This window comes from Elgaria multicarinata, chromosome 10 (assembly GCF_023053635.1).
Source record: "Elgaria multicarinata webbii isolate HBS135686 ecotype San Diego chromosome 10, rElgMul1.1.pri, whole genome shotgun sequence".
In the NCBI taxonomy this organism is placed as follows: domain Eukaryota; kingdom Metazoa; phylum Chordata; class Lepidosauria; order Squamata; family Anguidae; genus Elgaria; species Elgaria multicarinata.
In genome coordinates, this window is record NC_086180.1 from 87,435,857 (window position 1) to 87,457,616 (window position 21,760).

At 39.0% G+C, this 21,760-nt stretch overlaps 1 protein-coding gene across 3 annotated transcripts in view; it reads right to left on the reverse strand.

Annotated features, from left to right (window-relative positions):
- The window catches only part of SLIT2 (slit guidance ligand 2), a 317,811-nt gene that overhangs the window by 267,070 nt on the left and 28,981 nt on the right, over positions 1-21,760 (reverse strand). The gene's annotated exons all lie outside the window — the stretch shown is intronic.

Here is a 21,760-nt window from a genome sequence, read left to right on the forward strand (position 1 = left end):
TTAGACAGGCTCAGAAGCCCATCTAACATAAAAGCAATTTGGGAGGACAAAGGCAATAATGGTCTCCTGTGCGCCCCTCTTGCCCTGCTAATAACAGCCTGGTAGGACATAGGGTGGGTGGAGGACTGTACCCTCAGAGTCCACTTTCCGTTGGGTGTCTTTTAATTACATATATCAATATTTGCAAATTCAATAAATACACAAATAACTGTCAATAGATACATAAAGCCCTGTCCTCTATAAATTTACTCTTAGGTGTATCAGATACATAAAGTCCTGTTCTCTATAAATTTACTGTTAAGTGTATCAAATTATTTTAAACAACATTTAATCAATTTATACAGCCCTTTCCATATTTAAAGATGTCTCTAAATGGTTTATTAATTTTGCATTCATTACTAAATATACTAAAAATCATAATCCTTCATTTTCATTGCAATCCATTTCCCCAGCCACTTTACTCAATAGCATATCCTTCATTTCTGATTCTATAAACTCTTAATTTTAACCTTATATACTAAATTGCTAGATCCCAAACTGTTGCTGTAATTCTTAGTGTAATCCTGTACATGTTTATTCAGGGGCATACTCACAAGTAAGGGGGAATACTCACAAGTAAGGGGGAATACAGCCTTAGGGCAGTATCCAATACTGCTGCTGCACTCTGCCATTTCTACTGTGCTTGTGGGATTCACCACTTGTGCAATAAGGAGTAGTACTTCTGAAAGCTATCTGAAAATGAGTGGAAATGCAATTCCTGGAATGGGACAAGTCAGCAGAACTCCCTTCTACAAGCCCTGCTAACCAGCCCCATTACGAAAATTAATGCTTTGTTTCTGAAATTAATGCTTTTTTCAAAAAAAAGAATTAGGCTATTTTCTATAACAATGAACTATAAAGTTTTATTTTTAATATCAAAAAAATGTAAAGTATAATTAAGCAAATATAATTGCAAGTTGGAGCAAAATGAAATCTAGGGTATTGCGTCCAATTCTGGGCTCCCACAATTCAAGAAGGACGCAGACAAGCTGGAGCGTGTTCAGAGGAGGGCAACCAGGATGGATCAGGGGTCTGGAAACAAAGCCCTATGAAGAGAGACTGAAACAACTGGGCATGTTTAGCCTGGAGAAGAGAAGATTGAGGGGAGACATGAGAGCACTCTTCAAATACTTAAAAGGTTGTCACACAGAAGAGGGCCAGGATCTCTTCTCAATCCTCCCAGAGTGCAGGGCATGGAATAACGGGCTCAAGTTACAGGAAGCCAGATTCCAGCTGGACATCAGGAAAAACTTCCTGACTGTTAGAACAGTATGACAATGGAACCAGTTACCTAGGGAGGTTGTGGGCTCTCCCACACTAGAGGCCTTCAAGAGGCAGCTGGACAACCATCTTTAGGGTGGATTCCTGCATTGAGCAGGGGGTTGGACTTGATGGCCTTGTAGGCCCCTTCCAACTCTGCTGTTCTATGATTCTATGAAATATGAAACAAAACAGTCTCTGTACACTTTTATAAATACAGGTGCATACGCCAGGAACATATGGCCTGTAAACAACTCACGAAGGGATTAAGATACACTTTCAATTAAAAGTAACCCAATCAGAGCCCAATTCTGTTGTCTTGGCAAAAGTGGCATGAGCTTCATCCAAAATAATGTTTTAATTTTTAAAAGCAGAACAGAATGTCGTGGAAAGGGACATTCTGTTGCCAAGTTTCAAGACTTCGTAAAACAAGATGGTTGCATTGCATTGGTCTTATTACTTCTCACACTGAATATGAAATCAAGAGGGTCAACTTGGGTCCCAACTTATCTTGAGTGAATTTATTTACTCAGAAAGTAACAAATTTGTCCATGTGAGCTCAGACAAGAGTTCTTCTTTTATACAAAATAGGAGTTTTGCATGTGCACAATCAGGCCCAGCCAACGCAGGTCACTGCCTGAAGTGGGACCTGCCATGCCACCGCCTCCCCCCCCCCCCCCATGGCTTCCTCCTCCCCTCTGCTCACTCGCCGCCTGCCGCGCCATGCCACCGCGCTGCCCACCCCGCACAAGCCTGTCAGCCTACTTTCCATAGTGCAGGCCTGCATGCTGCCCATAAGGTCTTTCTGCCTTCAGGCTTGAGCAACAGGCAAAGTATCGTGAGAGATCCTGGAACTTCTGGGACTTCTCATGATTGCCTAACCTCGCACATAAGCAACACGGCTCCTGAAGGCAGAAACGCCTTACAGGCAGTGCCTAGCCCTGTACTAGGGAAAAGTAATCTGGCAGGCAAGGCAGAGAGGGGGCAGTGAGCGAGCGGCTGCTGCTTCTTGATCTTGCTGGCTGCCTGCTGCGTCCACTTCCTACCGCTTCATGGTAGGGCCAGCCCTGCATGCAATATCAAGGTGCACCTTGGAAACTTTCTGGTAGGTTGTTCTCATGTGGCCTCCTGAGTGATGATGACATGTGATGTTTACATGCTATCACTGATTGACAGTATGAAGATGAAGCCCACTGATTCCTCCTCCTCCTCCTCCTCCTCATGGAGCCAGAGTGGTGGTGGCGGCAGCACAAGAAGCAGCTAAGAAGGCTGCTTCAAGTAAATTTGTTTTTGGGAGCGGGTGGTGATGGTCCTAGCTGGTAGGACTACTGAAAATTGGGTTTGGAACAATCAGTTCCAAACGCAATCGCAAATATGTAATATATCAATCCAGGTTCGCTACAAAGGTGAGCATTACAAATAGTGAGTTTTGACCAATGAGCCTATTAATTATGAAATTCTGCAGTATCACTCATCTCAACATCTTACAGGGATAAACAAAATCATATTCATCTAAGCTAAATCAATTAATAAGGCCATCTGGGGGTAGAGAATGTATCACTATGAGAAGAATAAGATTACTGCAGAAATTGGATTAAAGCCACCACAAATCTAAAAGATACTTATCAAGAACAAGAAGTTCTCATCCACTGTAAAAGTTCTCACCACTGTCCTTTAAAAAAGAAAGAAAAGGAAGCACGTGCACACACAAAGTCTATATCCTTCACATGAAACAGTTTCATTATTTTAATAATACTGTTATTGGATGCTTAAGCTAGTGGTGGTTAGCTTTTTAGGCAAGTGTGCCATAAGTCAAGGCTAACCTATGGCTTTGTGTGCCATAAATCAAAGCCAACCTGCCACTATGATGTCTACCACACATATGTAGTTTACATGCCTTAGAATGGTTTTGCCTGTAGTGTGTTAATATGGTAATATGGCACAAAAGCAGTGGTCACAAGTGTAGATCTGACTGCGTGATAGTCAGCCCACGAGTTCCTTTCCAAATGTGCCACAAACACTCAAGGTAGATGCCATTTGTAACTTTCCCACACCCCATAGGTTGGCCACTCTTGTAAGTAAGGAATACAGATCATGCCAGACTCCACGATCTGCAAAAGATCAGTTTTTGAAAAGGAATATATATATTATTATATATCCCAAGCTCTGAATAGTTTACACAAAATTCTATAGCTTTAGATTAGTTTTGGGAGCATAAAACTCTCTCTTCAAAGCCGTCTCCCAGGCATTTAGCAATATGTAATGGCCCTGGGTTTTTTGGGGTTTTTTGGCTCATCGTTTCTAAAGTTGTTACAGTGGTTTTAATTGTATGCGCATTGTGTATGTTTTTGTGGTTTTTAAATTTTGTATATTGTTTTTAAATGTTTTATCTTATGTGAACCACTCAGAGAGCTTTGGCTATGGGCAGTATACAAATGCAATCAGGATGGATAAAAAAATCAATGATTTTTTAAAAATAAATAAATAAATCGGATTTTTTTATTTAAATCGGATTTTTTTTTAAAAAAAAATGCCTTTTGAGGAAAAAATCTATCCAAAGGTAGTTTTCTATTTAAGATACATTATAGTCGAAAGGTTATTCATCATGAAATAAGGATTAGTCTTTAATTATGTAGCATGAGGCTGTTTAATTTTTTTGGTAAATGAATTCCATTAATCCATTCACAATGTCATGCTCTTCCAGAGGTTTCTGTAAGATTATTGGGCAATTTTTCTATCTAGAAGATATTATCACAGATGCTTGGTTTTACAGTTCTCAAAACTGTGAATTTGTGTCTACAGAGATCACAATCCCATTGTGCCTTTGCAAATCTATGTACACAGAATCAACCCTTGACCTCTTAAGTGCGAAGTTTCAAAAAATTCAATGAATAGAGTGCACTTTTGGGGGGAGGGGGAAGTCACATGATTAAATCGAGTCTTTCTGAGTAGTGATTTAAATCAAATCCACCCTCAATGCAAATAATAATAATAATAATAGTAATAATAATAATAATAATCTGAAGTACAATCAGGAACATCTTGAAGCTACCCAAGCAGTAATAGTGCATGCTTACAAACCTACAGATTCCAAAGAGCCTTCAATCATGTCTATCTGTTGGATTGTAAACTATGAGCTTTTCCCCATCTCAGATTTAAAGACACAACTAGTGTTTGAATATATGAAGCAGGTAAACTGCAGACAAATAACTAGGTCAGAAAAAGATTGTGCCTGTTTAGAGTGTTCAAAGTGTCTCACATACATGGACCTGGTTCGCCTTACACAACAGCCTACCGTGGTGTAATTTACCCATGAAGGCTATTGTACTGTGCTGGGCAAGGTACAGGTGTTTTGAGAGTCGACTAACCCTCAAACAACCAGTGCTGCCTGGGTTCGCATGATACAAGAAGCCAGGCACCATGTATAAATGGTGCCCAACACTATGGCCATGGCTAGACCAGGCCTATATCCCGGGATCACCCCGGGATCATCCCTGTACATCCAAATGACACACAGGAGAGCAGGCAGGGATGACCCCTCCATTTCCCTGGGACAATCCTTAGGTCTAGCTAAGACCCAAGTGACATCCCCCATGTGTAAATGAAGCCATGGTAGGCTGTCATGTCATACAAACCAGGTAATTCTCAAAGAAACCTATAAGGTAGGTCAGCATTATTCTTCCCATATTGTAGACAGGGTCAGGAAAGATGAGAGGGAGAAGCTTAGTTCAGATGCAAAACCAACATCTATTTTCACAGTTGTCTAGCTTGGAGTTTTTAAAAGATCAAGAAATGCAGACTGACTTGTACGATATAAAGCAAACACACACATCAGAAACTTTTCAGTCTCAAATGAGGTTTTCATCACAAAATTCTTATCAGACTAGAAAATTTTTGCCCTTACATAAAGCATCTAAGTTAGATGATTAACTAGATAATTATTTTCATTTAAAAGTGTTACATTATTCCAATTTTACAAACTTTGTTGATAAGTATATACTTTATATATTTTGTCCATGTGTATTTATTTTAAAAATGCATTAAAACTGAAAATAAATACTGCAATTGTATACCAATATTTCTTTTGAAAAGCAGGTCTAGTAAATTTGAAACACTCTGTGATTCAAGATCAAACTTAAAATTATCCCTTTTTTTAGACTTTTTAAAGTTCATAAATGTCTTTTATAGCTGTTCTTTAAGAAGCATGGATGTTAAATCCACTATGGAAACAATAAAGGCTGTAAAGAATTTTACAAGTTCTTCCCCCTTACCCCAACACACACACATGCTTAGGTGTTAATTAAATGATCATTTAATAGTGAAATATAAACACAACATTTTCATCCACTGACAGCACATCCCATTATAAATCCAGGGTAATAAAAGTCCTGGTGTTAATACTTTGAACCTCATTCCCACAACACTCTAAGATGCCTTGTCATGTCTAAGGTTAAGCATCTAGACACAAAACAAAGATTGCGCTACTCAACTTCCAGTTCAATTTTCCCATCGCCCAGTGACCTAGGTAACACTTTGAGCAATAAAGAATAAATTTAATTTCTTCAGCATTTTGTGAGGATTAAGAACAATTGTTGGCCAGCAATGACTTCTTATCCTTGGATTCTTTCAGAGTATTCCCCCTGTTCTAAAAGGAAATTCTGAAAGTTTAAGACACAGAACAAACAGAACTTTAAATTAGGGTTTTTTCAATCAATTGGAACAGTTGGAGGGGAAGCAATCAACCTTCCTTTGAGAATTTCTCAGCTATTCAGTTACTGCAAGCTTTAATCTCTCACTGTCATCATGGCTTGCAGTTGCTTGTCTTTCTGTTTTCATTTTCTCCTTCCCCATTTTTAATTTTATTAATCAAGATGACATGGGTACACATAGATGTCCAAATAGCACAAACTGAAAGCCACAGTACCATCTTCATAACATTTCTTGCCCTATTTCTGTGCCATCTAATATTGACATTTCCTGCCCTTTCTGCGTTTTTAATTACTTTCTTCACTGGAATTTAGTTTTTTTTACCATACTTGAACAAACAAAAACCTGGGTATTGAATCAGACAGACATTTCTATGGATCAGGGATGGACAGCTTTGGGAGATCCAGTGTGTGCCAAAAACAGGCCTGGGGAAATAAGATTTTTTAAAATGGTGTCTGTAGAAGCTATGGAGTTCCAAAGGGTCAAAATTCACTAGTTTGCAAAAGTGTGTAGACAAGCTAATTTTGACCCTTTTGGCACTCTGCAGCAGCACTGGCCGCCATTCTGTTTGGAAAAAAAAAGGTTACTATTTTTATTTGGGTACCCTTGCTAGTTTCCAGTGTGGTCTGCCAAGCTTTCCAGAGTGGGTAAGCCTCCTTGCTGATGTTACAGGACATCCACTCCGTGTACTTTCGCACTTTGATCTCCACAAACTAGTGACTGGTCTACATTTTCATTTTTCTTAAAATAACATTTTCTTTTTTTCTTTTTTTACTGGCTGGAATGCTATCTGACTTCTGCCATGCATTCTGACTTGTTCCCTTCATCTGCTTAGAATCGAAGGCAGAGATCCCCAACATGGAACCAGCAGGCAACTCTAATGGTGCCCATGAAGGGGTCCCCAATGTGGCACCAGCAGTTAATTTCTCCCTTCCCCTATGGATACATCCACAGCAATAAATACATATGAAATGCATACAACTTTCTCGCAATTACACGTAGGCCTCAACAAAAGCGGACCAAATATCTAAATGCATATCTATTCTGCTGAATATGATGCAGCCTAAGATCGATAGATGTGACAGGTAGATGTCAAAGTGACAATCTACTGATTAGGCATTTTGTGGTGGTGCACTCCAAATTCCCAAATGTACCCGCAGGTGCAAAAAGTGTGGGGACCCCTGAATATTATGAATGTTCAATTACCAGGGTCCACCATTCCAATCACATACAGCTCCCTCCTGTTTGATGTTCTGAGAGCTGTCACTCAATGTTCTAAGGATACTATGCCTTGAGATGTACAATTTCCAGACATTTTGAAGCCATGGGGAAAAAAACGGGTTTGTTTTCACCACAAGGTGGTGGTAGGTGGCTTGGGGGGCAATGGAAATTTGGGGGGAAATTGATAATACTTATTTTTTTAGTGTTCTTTTGAGATCTAAACTCATGTTTTGCCTTAAGGCAGCCTTCACCAACCTGGTATCCTCCAGATATTTTGGACTTCAGCTTCCATCAGCATCTGGCAGCATGGCCAACGGACAGGAATGCTGGACATTGTAGTCCAAAACATTTGAATGCCACTATGTTGGGGTAGGCTGCTTTAGGAACTTAAAACATCCTTTATGTTCCTGAAGTAATATTATGTATAATGGTTTGCTCATAAAATTATCATGATATTTAAAAACCTTTGAAAGTAAACTTGTAATTATTGCCTGAATAAACTATTCTTTTAAACGTAAGATACCAAACATGAATTATTTCATTTGTTATGTTTCTATACCACCTTACTTACAGCTTAAGGTCTTTGGGCAGTTCACAAAAATAAATAAAGTGATAATTTTATGAACAAACCAAGCTATACACATAACATAGTTAGGTTCCCATTTTAAGTCTGATGAGAGAGGACCTTAGCAAGCAGTCCCTGAAACATCTGAATCATCTTAGAAGCCAAAAGAAACAGGAAGAATACAAGGCAAATGAAGACTGGTGTAGAAGATCTGTTCCTGTTTGTAAGGATTTTTAGGGAAATCCCTAAATCTGTACCTGTTTCTGGAGTGGAGTTTAGAGAAATCTGATCTGAAGGAAAAGCTATTGATATATTTTAGCTGGGAAATACTCTGCTTAGGAATAATAATCAACCAAATTTAATTTAATAACCTTTAAGCAATCTCAACCTATTATTTGAAGAGTGACACTTTATTCACTTTTGCAAATAATTTCCATTAATGAACAACTAAATATTTTTTTTGTTCATTTTGAAAAATTGCCTCCCGTGGTAGTGTCAATCCCAGGTCAATGTCATAGGAACCAGGCTACTGAGTTTCTTTTAGGTGGAAAGGATTTATTCCAGCAGCAACAGTTAAAAGGTTTTACAGCTGAGGCAGCATTCCCTAGTGGTGATGAGATCTAAATGAGAACTTTTTAAAAAACCCACAACCTCTGGTAGTGAGTTCTATAGACCCAATGGAGTGCCTTCTAACAACTTCGGTTGGTGGTGCAACTATGCCCCTATCTGGACAGGGATAACCTAGCGTCAGTTGTCTGTGCTCTGGTAACCTCCAAATTAGATTACTGCAATGCGCTCTACGTGGGGCAGCCTTTGAAGATGGTTCGTAAGCTGCAACTTCTGCAAAATGCAGTGGCCAGATTAATAACCGGAACCAGAAGGTTTGAGCATATAAGACCAGCTCTGGCCCGCTTGCATTGGCTGCCTATATGTTTCTGAGCACAAAACAAGGTGCTGGCTTTAACCTTTAAAGCCTTACATGGCTTGGAACTACAATACCTGATGGAATGTCTCTCCTGACATGAACCTACCCGTATAATGCGCTCAACATCTAAGGTCCTCCTCTGGGTGCCTACTCTGAGGGAAGCTCAGAGGGTGGCAACAAGGGAGAGAGCCTTCAGTGGTGCCCCCCCCCCCCCAATTATGGAATGATCTCCCTGACGAGGCTCAAATGGCGCAAAACTGCTATCATTTTGGTGCCAGGTCAAGACTTTTCTCTTCTCCCAAAAATTTAACAGCATATGCTGAGGTTTTTAACTGACCCCAGAATAGTTGTTTTAAATGGATATTGTCTGCTTTTATGCTTTTTATGCTTTTAAATTTTGTATTTTTGTTTTCATTCACTGTTTTAATTTTTGTAAACTGCCCAGAGAGCTTCAGCTATGGGGCAGTATATAAATGTAATAAATAAGTAAATAAATAAATAAATAAAATAGCCTTTCTATAAATGTCTTATTACATAGTTTTTAGAAGTAAAGGCTAGTAACATTATATATACACATTATCTCAAATTCTGAATAAAAACATTTCATAATCCAAAGCTGTTCATTTCTTTTCAAGTTTTCACACACACACCCAGAAAAGCAGTCCTTGGGAAACCCTCCCCCTAATTTTTCTGGTTTTTTTCAGGCCTTCACGTTTCCGTTCCGTCCAATTTTGCAAACTACTGGTGCTGCCCTCTTTTTTCCATCTCCTTTCACAAGGAATCTGAATGGCAGCTGATTTTGAAAACGGTCCGGAAACTTCAACTGGGACAAAACAGGGCAGCACAGTTACTAACAGGGACTGGCCAATGAGACCATATTACGCCAGTCCTTTTCCAGCTTCATTGGCTGCCAGTCCAGGTCCGGGCCCAATTCAAAGTGCTGGTATTAACATTTAAAGCCCTAAACGGCTTGGGGCCAGGCTATCTGAAGGAACACCTCCTCCCATATGTACCTGCCTAGACCCTAAGGTCATCCTCAGGGGTCCTTATCAACAAGCCCCTGCCAAAGGAAGTGAGGCAGGTGGCTACCAGGAGGAGCAGGGCCTTCTCTGCTGTGGCACCCCGGCTGTGGAATGAGCTCCCTAAGGAGGTTCGCTTGGCACCTACATTATATGCTTTTAGACGCCAGGTGAAGACCATTTTATTCTCCCAGCATTTTAACAGTTTATAAATAAAATTTAACTTTGCTGATTTAAATTTGTAATTTTGCATTGCTGCTATTTTTATCTGGTTGAGCTTTTATATTGTATTTTATATTATGGTTTCATACTGTTGTTTTATACTTTGAATGTTTTTAATTTTTGTGAACCACCCAGAGAGCTCCAGCTATTGGGCGGTATAGAAATGCAATAAATAAACAGATAGATAAATAAAAATAAATTTTGTTTTTTTCTTCATGCTACTCTTCTCTTCTTGCAAGAGGAGTGGGCCATGGAAGAGAGCCGATCAGCTCGTGGTCAGTTGCCATACCTCTGGCCTGGTTGGGTGTGTGGACATGACAATATGTGCTGCCACTGTGAGACAGCTGCTGTACAAAATTATCCAGACATAAGTCATGCAAATTTAAATTCAACATTCATTCTTTTATTTCGCTTTGCTTTTTTTCACCTGACCACGCAGACCTACCATGCAACTTAAGCCAATTGTTGTCACAGAATAAGCATGGCTACTTAACATACTTCATCAGTTATAGAGGTGTGACTCTCCACTCTCCACCTTCTTTGATCAGAAATGCATAAGAGGCAATGACCAGAACGAGTTTCTGTGATGTTAGTTGTCTACACCAGCTTTTCCCATGTGTGATGGGTTTTAGAAATTGTTGCTTACTTCTTAGTAGACACACATACTATCATGGCTCTGTGGTTGCTGTGGAACACTTCTGAGCAGACATGCACAGTGTTTGTGGTCTCACCCACTTCACCCTTCGGTCCTGCCCTCTGCTGGAACGCTGTCCCCAAGAGCTTATCCAAGATGGAATTCAGCCCCCAGAATGAAGAAAGGCTGTCATCCCTGATCTCCATTAAATGAGAAGCACCCTGCAGGAAAAATTCTGCATTATAAAACTCCCGTGCTCTCCCACCCCAATATACCAAGGCTTTACTCACTTCTACAGATATGTTGCTAGGAAAGGCTTTAAACAGCCCTGCCCAAATTAAACCTGTACTAAAGCCCAAGTTTAGAAGCTAATCTTAAAATAGTTTTCCTTAAAATGTTTAAGATGTTTCAAGCAACATAAGATTCCTTCAAACAAAGGCGTTTTCAGGAAACTATTATCACCACATTTAAGGAGTATAGCCTTAAACTTTCATTTTGTTCCTTGATGTATGCGAATTAAACTTGAAAGGGACAACCGAAATACATATACTGGTTGTAATAATGAATGTGCCGAAGAAAATTAAAATGTCCAATTCTCTTTGACAACTTAGTTGTTGGAAATATTACTTTACTAGCTGTACCCTGCCACGCGTTGCTGTGGCTCAGTCTGGTTAAATTGAAAAGAAAGAAAAGACAAAGCGGATGTTTCTAATATGTTTAATTTCACAATGCTTGTGAATATACAATATTTATAGTTGTTCCATTGTCTGTGTATTATTATTATTATTATTTATTTATATAGCACCATCAATGTACATGGTGCTGTACAGAGTAAAACAGTAAATAGCAAGACCCTGCCGCATAGGCTTACAATCTAATAAAATCATAGTAAAACAATAAGGAGGGGAAGAGAATGCAAACAGGTACAGGGTAAGGTAAGCAGGCACAGGATAGGGAAAAACTAACAGTAGAAAGTAACAGTAGAAGTCTGCACAACATCAAGTTTTAAAAGCTTTTAGGAAAAAGAAAAGTTTTTAGTTGAGCTTTAAAAGCTGTGGTTGAACTTGTAGTTCTCAAATGTTCTGGAAGAGCGTTCCAGGCGTAAGGGGCAGCAGACGAAAATGGACGAAGCCGAGCAAGGGAAGTAGAGGCCCTTGGGCAGGCGAGAAACATGGCATCAGAGGAGCGAAGAGCACGAGCGGGGCAATAGTGTGAGATGAGAGAGGAGAGATAGGAAGGAGCTAGACCATGAAAAGCTTTGAAGGTTAACAGGAGAAGTTTATATTGGATTCTGAAGTGAATTGGAAGCCAATGAAGAGATTTCAGAAGCGGAGTAACATGGTCGGAGCGGCGAGCCAAGAAGATGATCTTTGCGGCAGAGTGGTGAACAGAAACCAACGGACTGATGTGAGAAGAAGGAAGGCCAGAGAGAAGAAGGTTGCAGTAGTCCAACCGTGAAATAACCAGTGCATGAACAAGCGTCTTGGCAGAAGAGACAGACAAAAATGATCTAATCCTGGCAATATTATACAGGAAAAATCGACAAGATTTAGCTACTGCCTCAATATGAGGAATAACGGAGAGCGAGGAGTCGAAGATAAAGCCAAGGCTACGAGCTTCCTTGACCGGAGTAAGCGTAACATCATTGACAGTAAGAGAGAATGAGAGATGAGGAGAAGGTTTAGGAGGAAAAACAAGCAATTCAGTCTTTGCCATGTTAAGCTTCAAGCGACGATGAAGCAGCCAAGCTGAGATATCTGAAAGACATGCCGAGATACGATCGTGAACATCAGGAGAAAGTTCCGGAGATGACAGATATAGTTGTGTATCATCGGCGTACAGATGATATTGGAGGCCATGAGATTGAATAAGCTTGCCCAAGGGCAACATGTATAAGGAAAACAACAACGGGCCAAGCACCGAGCCTTGCGGAACCCCTACTGAAAGGGGAAAGGAGGAAGACGAGCTGCCATTAGCCAACACGCTGAAAGAGCGACCCGCTAGATAGGAGGCAAACCAGTTATAGACAGAGCCACAAAATCCAAGGTCATGAAGGGAATCTAAGAGAAGATCATGATCAACCGTGTCAAAGGCTGCAGTTAGATCAAGGAGAATAAGAACGGAATAATGGCCTTTAGACTTGGCAGTAAGGAGATCATTGGTGATCTTAGTAGGGCTGTTTCGGTGGAATGCAGTGGACGGAATCCAGATTGAAATGGATCCAAAGCAGAGTTACTAGAAAGAAAGTCAAGACAGCGAGAGTAGACCGCACGCTCCAGGATCTTTGAAACAAACGGCAACAAAGAGACAGGTCGGTAGTTAGATAGAGATAGCCTATCAAGAGTAGGTTTCTTGAGAATGGGAGAGACTGTAGCATGTTTAAAAGCAGAAGGAAATGAACCAGAGGACAGAGAAAGATTAATAATATGTAGCAAGGAAGGGAGGGTAGCAGGAATAAGATTAACAAAGACGCGAGAAGGAATCGGATCACGAGAACAAGTGGAAGGCTTCGAAGAGCGCAGTATTGTAGACAGTTCATCCGCAGAGACCGAAGAAAACGCAGAGAAATTTGCAGGAGGAGCTGACAGATGAGGAACAGGAACTGGAAGAGGAGCAGAGCTGGCCAGATCAGAGCGGATAGTTTGGATTATAGCATTGAAAAAAGAGGCAAAGTTATTAGCAGACAGAGAGGCGGGGAGAGATGGCGGATTAGGCTTCAGAAGAGAATTGAAGGACGCAAAGAGCCGCTGAGGATGCCTAGCATTTGATTGGATCAGCGTTGAGTAGTACTGCTGTTTGGCCAGTGAGATGGCAGAAGAGAAAGAGGAGAGTACAAATTTGTAATGGACAAAGTGTAGATATAGAGATTGTCTGGTTTGCCGACTCTAGAACACGCAACATATAATTGTCCATGTGAGAAGCAATCTGTGTCTAGATCTAAACTGCACAATTCTAAAGATTGGCCCTGAGCTTTGTTGATGGTGATTGCAAACGCCAATCGAATTAGGAATTGCAATCTCTTAAATTGAAATGGCATATCTGTTGGAATCATAGGAATGCGAGGAATGAGGACATCTTCACCTTTGTAAGGTCCTGTCAAGATTGATCTCTGACTATAACAATTGCCACTAAGTCTATAGTTGGAGCATTGAATCTTCGCACATGTTCTCCAGCAGGCGTTTTGTCAGCATGAATAACAATCTTGTGTGTATCAGATGGCATCATGTCAATTGCTGTTTTGAACAAATGTACTAAATTGTTTTTTTCGTGAAGTAGCTGTTGCAGTTTTGAAACGATGGACCTTTTTATGCCAGTATAAATTCCACAGCGTGCATTCAATTCATCATTGCCATCACCAATGAAATACATTTGTAGGAATTTATGTTGACTATCTTGAAACGGAAGGAAGGAGCCGGCTTTATGATAAATTTGTCCTTTGACTTTGAAAGTTGGCATAAATGGAGCTGTGATGATTTCTGCGCCGAACGACGTCATTTGGAAGCATGAGTTGTATTTCCTGATGCTAGATAGGAAATGCTTTAATTCAGTGGTATATCCGGCAAGCAAAGTTTGTAATGGCTCTGGTGGTTCTCTAAGTTGAGGCAGTTTAATTTTTCCAGCAGCGCAACACATTCCTTTTGTTTCTCCATTAAATTTAAGAGCCTTGCAATAAGGACACACTTCAGTCATAGTGCCGATGAGAACATGCCGCCTCAAACTATAATCATCAGCTGGGTTGTACCGGAATGCAAGGCGATTATAATCATGTGATTGTTTATCACGGAGTCGTGTTTGACGCTGATGTGCTGTTTCTCATTGATGTCTTTCAGCCACTCTCAGCCTGTCGCATTCATTCTGTTGAGAACAAAGCAGATCTGAAGCTGTAGAACGCGATTGCTGTGCTCGCAATCGTGCATCCTCAAGTTTGGCTGAACGTTGCTTGGCTGGTTCCTTGGCACATATTTGAGGCATTCTTTTTATTTTTTTTCTCGTTTGCTGATGCCCGTTCTTCCTCAGTCTGATTTGTAATTTCTCGTCGCAGTGCTTCTGCTCTGCGAGTACGACGACCTAAGTGTGATCTTCTGCGAGGCATTATTTGGATGAAGTAAAGCAGATTGTTTGGTTTTTTAAAAAAGGATGTTTTTACGGTGAGGAGGTTAGTGGAAACTCCTGGCAGTTACCTTTCTTCAGAACGTGTAACTGTCACAGGTGTGACATCTACACTCAGCCAATTGTGAGAGAATATGCAAATAGGAGAGGAGGCAGAGGCAGTGGATTGGCCTACTGGTTGGCGATGTCACAATGATCAGCAGGACTGGTTTTTAGGAGGCCTATTTCTTCGATTTTAAGACAAACTTTTGTCCCCATATAGAACATAGTTACATAACAACGCTTGCGTATTCGAATGCAACGTTGTGTCAAAATTTCAAAGCAATCGGTGAAGAACTTTCGGAGATATAATGTCTGTTTCAAATGAACATTTACATTTTTATTTATATAGATGTAGGGTGACCATATGAAAAGGAGGACAGGGCTCCTGTACCTTTCACAGTTGCATAGAAAAGGGAATTTGAGCAGGTGTCATTTGTATATATGGGGAACCTGGTGGAATTTCCCCTTCACTACAACAGTTAAAGCTGCGGGTGCCCTACCCTCTTTTAAATCTGGTCACTCTAGTATAGCTCCTGCAGCTTTAACTGTTGTGATGAAGTGGGAATTTCTCCAGATTCTTCATATATACAAATGACGCCTGCTGAAATTCCCTTTTCTATGCAACTGTTAAAGATACAGGAGCCCTGTCGTCCTTTTCATATGGTCACCCTACTTTATGCATAACAGGAAGTTGGTTCATATTAAAACTTAATGTACCATTATGAAGAACCAACAAACCTTAAAAAAAATCCTCAAAATATCCAGAGCAAACAGAAAGAACATATCCCCAGATGTGGTAAATTATTTCTTGAGAACCCAACACCTTTCAGCCAAAAGGGGCTTTTTCAGAGGCTATCTACAACAAACACAAATATTCACAAAATTTGTGGGAAGGTTACTGGAATAATCACAAAGCTTACCCAGGTCGCCTTTTTGAGGTGGGGGTGGGGTTTAAATATACCAAAATGGAAAATTTAAACATAAAATATCTTAAATACATACTTACATATATCTAAAATATAATTCAAAAATGCTTGCAGAGATCTCGAAGATGTGTACTTTGAAACTCAAAGGCAGCAACAAAAGTAAGAAAATCTACCCACACTACTACTATCATCCAGTTCTAAAGTAGGATTACTTATATAAATGTGCAAAATTCTAATTTAGCAGTAAGGAGTATCAAGTTTAGAGGGCTATTTAATGGTAACTTCAAAATAAAACTCACATTAAGAATTCCTTTGAGAACACAGTGAGTTTTGTAAGAAAATCTAATTTTAGTTACCACTTAACAATCACTTGCACTTTAAAAATGTACACGTTCATGTGTATCAAAATATATTCGTTACTATATAGGTGCACATCTTATGTTTAAAAACTGTTTTAGAAAAAATATTTTGATCAAGATATAATCAGAGCTAAAACATTTTTAAAGGGGCGATGTGGCCGGGATAGAAATGTTAACAAATCATCTGCATAGTTGCCACAATTACATACTTTTACACTGAAATCCAGTTCTAATATATTTCATTTATACTATAAAGGCCCAAAGCCTTTTGTGCCAGAAAAAATAAGTGCTTCTAATGGGATTTCTGACATTTGCACCATTTCAATGTAACAAACCATTACTTTATGTTGACATTACAAAGATGTTAAAACCTACACTGCAGGCAGATGTAATTGCAAAGAAGACCCATGTTATGGTTTCCATTCATATAGAGAGGTGGGAGTGAGTGCGAAAGGCAATTAAAGGTGCTGGTCTTAACCTATAAAGCCCTACATGGCTTGGGACCACAATACCTGATGGAACGCCTCTCCCGACATGAACCTACCCGTACACTGCGCTCAACATCTAAGGTCCTCCTCCGAGTGCCTACTCCGAGGGAAGCTCGGAGGATGGCAACAAGGGAGAGGGCCTTCTCAGTGGTTGTCCCCCGACTGTAGAATGATCTTCCCGATGAGGCTCGCCTGGCGCTTACATTGTTATGTTTTCGGCGCCTGGTCAAGACTTTTCTCCCAGGCATTTTAACAGCATTTAACAACGTTAAGTTTGTTTTTAATGGACCCCAGAATTGTTGTTTTTAAATGGATACTGTTGTTTTCATATTGTTTTTATGTTTTTTTAATTTTTGTATACTTTTAATGTTTACTATTTTTAATTGTTGTAAACTGCCCAGAGAGCTTCGGCTGTGGGGCGGTATATAAATGTAATAAAATAAATAAATAAATAAATAAATAAATAAATATGCAATATTCCCAAACTAAAATTATCCATTATGGCAATTTATGGCTGCTTGGAGATCCACAGCTATATTGCTATAGAAAATACCCACCACGCAAGAGCCCAGCTAGATCACACCAAATGTCCATCTTGTTTAACATACCGCCGTCAACAGTGACCAATCAGAAACTTCCAGGAGACCCACAAGCAGGCCATGAAAAGAAAACAACTAGCATTTAGATTCCTTACCAAAGAAAAAGGGTTGACGATTTCCAACACCAGCGATCAGCAAGCACTCATGTTCAGCAATGGTGTTACTTTATAAATATGCTTTTTCTTCTACAATCATATATATATATATATATATATATATATATATATATATATTGTTACTCAATTGGAATGCAAATTTCTACTGTGATCACATTTAAAAACATCCCAGGAACAAGATATACGTATTTAAATCAAGCAAAACCAAGATTAAGTGCAGGAGATTAAGTACAAAGATTCAAGTATCTAGTTTCACATATCAAATAGGAAGTCAAAGATGAAGCTATAATTTTACTAAAGCTCAGGAAAATACTTCTCCCCAAAACCTGTACTTGTAAATCTGTACAGCTGTGTTGCCTTAAAGCGATACTCCAATTTACATCCATTTACCCACTTACACATACACATATATATGTAGCACAATTAACATGCTGCAAGATAGATAGATATAGATATAGAAAAATCAACATTTGCCAATTGCTGCTTTTGTCAATCCAATAATCATTTTTGAAAAGGGAGAACAAATAATATGAATTCTACAACTGGGTATTCTTTCTCTGTGTTTTGACCATCCAAACCAACTTTTGGAAATATGTTGAATACATTTAATGAGATTGTTTCAGAGCACTTTAACTGTATGCTTGTTGAATCTTGCTGAAATGGATTATCATCTGATAAACTGTTTGTCTTGCCAAATAACTATTATCTCCATTGACCACAAGCAGCTTTTTTAAAATAAATAAATAAAAGCATCACCAGAACTGTTTTTAAAATAAATAAATCACATAATTTGAAATAATGAAATATTAACAATAAATTTCCTCCAGCCATTTATGCACTACCATTTTTATTCTTACCTCCCTGACTGGTACTACTTTAAAATAAAGAGAAATCAGCCTGGTGTCTAAACAGGTATTAATGGTAATCACGCAAACAGCAGAATTGCTCATTTTAAAAAACCTAACAGCCATCACAAGAACTTTCATCCCTTTTGCCTCAAACATCTTTAGCGTTCCCAGGAATGGGAGTCAGCGGTAGCTATCATGGTAACTCACTAAATGAGTAATGATGTCGATACAACTGGACAACGGTAACCGTAGCAACTGTAACCTGCAATTCCTGCGTAACCATTGTTGGATTTATTGTGGCAGGGGCCAAAGAGGCCAGGAGTAAAATGAAGCAGAGAACTATGGTGTCTGACACATCTAGTACCACACACTTTAATCATAGCTGGCAGAAATTAATTCAGGAGGAATTTTGCAAGAGCTCCCCATGCCGTTTTGTACTTTTGTTATGGGCTATACGAACCAATGTACTAAATGGACAATCAAGAGTAACAATCAGATTATGCTGAAAGCCTTTTCCTTCCATTATTTTAAAAAAAGACACTAAAAAGTAAAGTTCAGCTACAGGAAACAAGGTAATTTAAATATTTGTTTGTAATTTTTCCAATATTAATCTACAGATCAATTTCAAAGGACTGCCACTATACATTTACTGATTAGCAACAGTTTACCTGTCAAAAGGCTTATGTCAAAGCACGTAACTCTTGCATGTGGAATTGCATATTGTTTAGAAATACAGTATCTATAGAACAAAGTATCCTTTTAAACCTCTGAGCTTTGGATACAAAATTAGTACCCTACAGCAAATGGCAATCGATGAACTGTGGTCTAACCAGTCAAATTAAGCAGTCAAAATCTATTTGGCTCAGATAAGCACTCACTAGGCTGTAATGGTTTCCTGCATTAAAGGTGCCATTGCTGATGCTAGATGTATTAGCATATGGGTCACTAGAGACGCATGACATTCCAAGAAAGAAAAATACTTGTTGAACAAGAGACACAAACACTGAAATCATTGCCAACCTGGGCCCTGCAATGGCTGGTTCACTGCTACTTTGCTCTTAAAATATGTATTGGATAACACACTGAAATTCCTAAGGAAGGCACAACCTGAGATCATAATAGCATTTTAAAAATGACCACCAACGTGTGTTTGAATTAAGTCTGCAGCAGTCAGCTACTAAACTATCCTGCAAATTTTGATATTCTTCTTAGAAGTCAACTTTTTACCCTGAAACATTTAAACCAACTAAGAAAAGCAGTGAAACTTGCCACAATCCAAAATGTTATTTGGTCAGGAAAAAACAACAGGTATTCCTTTCTTGAACACTCAGCCTATCATTTCCCTTTACTTACACTTTCCCATCTGTCATCAAGTGCTTGTAATTTTATGATGCTGATGTAGAGTTGATATTATTTTACAGAGTTCTGTTAATGGATTGGATAAATGGTAATGCTATTTAAACTAGTCTCTTGCTCCAAAACACAGCTGCAACTGTACTTCTATTTCTGAGCAAACATCTTGACCTGAACACACAGTGCATTCTCAATTTGGCCAAAGAGAAATTGGAGCAGGCAGCAGAGGGAGAGTATAGCTGGACACTGGCAGCTTCCAACCATTTTGAATATTTCATATATAGCGTGTCCTCTTTATGTTGCATTTACACTGCACAACAAGCACATTTGCTTCTCTATCTAGCATCTCAGTCACTTAACTTTAGACATCAAGTTGTTATTAGTTCAACGTACATAGGTATAGTTAATCATTTTCAAAGGTTTACAGTATTCATATACAATAGGAGGGAAATACTAATTAAATAAAACTAGCACAACCTTGGTAATCTACACATGATCTAAAATATAAAGGCTATCAGCATTTCATTTGAAGAAACACATGCTTCTAGGTGTATAGGTAAACCACTCTAATGTAGTTACTAAGCTGTTTTAATACATGTCATAACAAGAACTGTCATAGTCTGAACAACAATAACCCTTAGGCATCGTGTGTGCTACTATCCTGCAGTCCACAACTATCACTTATTATGTCTGGGGATCCTATATTCATGAGACTGAAGTTATGTGTTTTGTCTCACACACAGGCACAACCAAACTACAGGTTTTGGCTATTTTAATTATTTGATACTACCCAAATAAAAGTAGCAGTTATAGCATTAGTTATGATGGCAATACGGGCATGTAGAGAACTATTTATTTTACCAAAGAGGAAACGCAGCTCGAAGCAGAAGTGAGACAAACCACTTGAATTATTAGCTTGTAATAATTTCTGCCTATATTTGAATATCTTTAGAAGAACAGATGTTATAAATGAAAATATCCTTCCATTCGAATTCAATGAGAGCAGGGGCCACCACAACTATCCAATAAACCTTTCACACAAGAAACTGAATGAATGCTTACACCAAACCAATTTTATTGACTTCTATGATCATGGATAACTGTAAATGGTTTTTAAATTCCATGTTTGGAAACCTAAACCCAAAGTTTAAAATCAAAGTACTGGAACGAAGATTAACTTCTTGGTCAAAATAATTAGAAGCCAACACCAAGACCATATACTTTGTGATAGAAAATTCTTAAAAGTAGTAAGATTATGCTGTACAAACTCTAAGCTTTGTATCCTTCCTCAAAATTTGAAACAATCCCTCTGAAAGGAAATGGGCAGCAAAATGCTGTGGCATTTTAAATGTTGTGAACCACCCAGAGAGCTTTGGATATTGGATGGTACAGCTATGTAATAAATAAGTTGTATGTACCAAACTTCCTAAACAAAAGCTACTGTAATGAGATTTACCTAGTCCACATAACTTCAGCATCCTTCTTTGATATTGCTGATAGGCTTAACTGGGAAACATTCCCTTCCTTGAATTCCTAATATGCACAGAACAATCATAACAGAAAACATCTTGAATGTCTTACAAATATTGAAACATTTACCTTTGGCTTGCGCAAAATAAAAAAGTTTGACTCTTTACCAGTGTTTAACTCCAGTGTTTTGTAATATTTGGGGCTCACACTGAAATGTCAAAATATGTATATGATTAAACGCATCAGATTTTCCAGTAAAATAGTACTGCATACAATCAAAACTTGTAGGTATTTTAATATAGGATCGAGGCTATATTAGTATTGCAATGATGAATGTCTGGACCTCAAAATTGTACTGAATTTTCAACCTTGATTATTCAGAGAGCTTTTATTTATTTATTTATTACATTTTTATATATGCTCTCTGGGCAGTTCACAAAAATGACCATTTACCATGTTTGCCGTTACGATTTATCACATTAGTATTTTACTCGGGCAAGGCTTTAAAGCAGCCTGTCCCAACCTGGTGTCCTACATGTCCATGCTGGCTGGGGATGATGAGAGTTGTAGTTGTTGTAGTCCAGCACACCTGGAGGGCTCCAGGTTGAGGAAGGCTCCTTTAAAGAGACTGGACAGGATAGAAAGAGCTGTCATTTGGGCCAGTCCGATTTGGGCCTTTCCAACCTTTTGAACAGCAGCTATCATCACAAACTACTTCGAGGGGTCACTCAGTTTCAAAAGTGATTTACTTTTCTGCAAGAGGGGATCTCTTTGGAATACACAAGGCAAAACTCCCATTAGGTCTGGGAAACAGTTGTGCAGCCAGGCTTTATGACTAAGAGAAAGAGTACAATAAA